Source organism: Octopus bimaculoides, chromosome 17 (assembly GCF_001194135.2).
Source record: "Octopus bimaculoides isolate UCB-OBI-ISO-001 chromosome 17, ASM119413v2, whole genome shotgun sequence".
NCBI classification, from domain to species: Eukaryota; Metazoa; Mollusca; class Cephalopoda; order Octopoda; family Octopodidae; genus Octopus; species Octopus bimaculoides.
In genome coordinates this window covers 45,334,349-45,336,367 of record NC_068997.1, presented here as the reverse complement: position 1 = coordinate 45,336,367, position 2,019 = coordinate 45,334,349, and positions in this window count along the sequence as shown.

The following is a 2,019-nucleotide window of genomic DNA, read 5'->3' as shown; positions in this document are numbered from 1 at the left end:
CAATAGGAGGAGGAGGGAAGGGACAGAAAGAGAGGGAGGCTTCCATTATTCCCTTTTTTTTAAGGGTCATAGTGTAAGAAGACAGCTGACCTTTTCAGTGTATTATGATGATGATGATGATGATGATGATGATGGTGGTGGTGGTGGTGATGAAGATGGTAATGTTGTTGGTAGTGGTGACAGTGGGTGAAGGTGATAATGTTGACGATGAGGATGGTGGCGAAGATGAATGATGGTGGTGGTGGTGGTGTTGATGATGAATGATGGTGATGACACTGATGATGACAATGTTGATGGTGATGGCCCCCCCCCCGGTAGTGATGACAATCGATCATACTAAAAGTAGCTGTAGTTGGTCATTCATGGTCATTCATGATATGACAGTGGTGGGGGCTGTGGCAATGAGGGATGTTCTTTACTCCCAGGTCAGTCCAGATTCAGCATACCAATGATCAAAGGCCCTCCAACCACGACCATCCAATCCTTTATCAAGAAAACAATACACTCTGAGCAACATTATCTGATGTGTTCTTCATGTCTTTTTTTTTGTGTGAGCCAGTGGAGAACAGTTTAAGGGTAACTTGGCTGCTATTTTTAGCAGATCAAGCAACTACATTGAAGCTTCCCCCCTGATGATGTTAATTAGTTGTTCCACTTCATACAACCCCCAGTGTAATAGTGACCAGAGAGATAATGGTAAGGATGTATGTATGTGTTTGTTTGGTGTAGGTGTGTGTTTGTGTGTGTGTGTGATGTCCACCTCTCCACACCCTCTTGGTGATTCATCCATCCATCCATCCCTCCCTCCTACTGCCTGGTGTTGGCTGTCCTTTATTATTAGCCATTGTTGATTTGGGTATTAGCATGAGAGAAGAGGGATGGAGGTAGGGAGAGAAAGAGGAGAGAAAGAGAGGGAGAGAGAAGAGGAGAGAGAGAGAAAAGTAGAGAAAGAGAGGGAGAGAAATATATATAGAGAGACAGAGGCTGAGGGGGGGATAGAGGTTAGAAATATAGAAATACAAAGATGAGCAGGGAGACGGAGAGAGAGGAGAGCAGGGGAGGGAGAAAAAGAGAGAGAGAGAGAGAGAGGCAGAGACAGAGAGAGTTGAGAGAAGAGGAGAGAGATAGACAGGGAGGGGATACAGCTATAGAAGGATAGTGGATTAGAGAGATGTGGAGGAAGAGATTAAGAGATGAAGTTGGTCAGTAGAGACAGGCAGAGATGGTGAGAGAGGGGGATGTAGAGAGGTAGTGAGGTATACATAGAAAGAGGGAGAGAGAGAGAGAGAGAGAGAAAGCTGGGATAAGGAGAGAGAGAGAGAGAGAGAGAGAGAGAAAGCTGGGATAAGGAGAGAGAGAGAAAGAAAGCTGAGATAAGGAAAGATAGAGTGAGAGAGAGAGAGAGAGAGAGAGAGAGAGAGAGAGAGAGAGAGAGAGAGAGAGAAAGCTGGGATAAGGAAAGAGAGAGTGAGAGAGAAAGCTGGGATAAGAAAGCAGCAAAAAGACACTGAGAGAAGGATAAAAAGAGAATAAGGAGATAAAGCTGGACAAGAGAGTTAGAGAGATAGATAGATAGAGAGAGAGAGAGAGAAAGAGAAGAGGAGAGACAGAGAGGTGGGGGAGGCTAAATGACAAAAAGCAGTGTGTAGTCCTTGGACACACAGACTTACAACACCTGAACATCTCCAGCCATCTGTGACTAGAACAAAGCTGAGGAGTGGACAGCAATGGCTGGGAGACTGGCTGGCTATGTTGCTCATAGCAACCACCTTCCCCCCAGTCTCTGAGGTTGGGTGACTGAAGGTGGGCCGAAGAGGGGCGGGGCGGCATCGGATGATGGCTGCAATGATGGTAATTAGCAAAAGGGTCTCAGATTAACAAAAGGTCTTCTTACATTAAGTGGAATGGTGAACATGGGAGACAGGAGGCACAGAGATTAGCACTTGCATGCGTGTGACTATGTATGCATATGTGTGAGTGTGAGTGTGTGTGTGTGTGTGTGTGTGTGTGTGTGTGTGT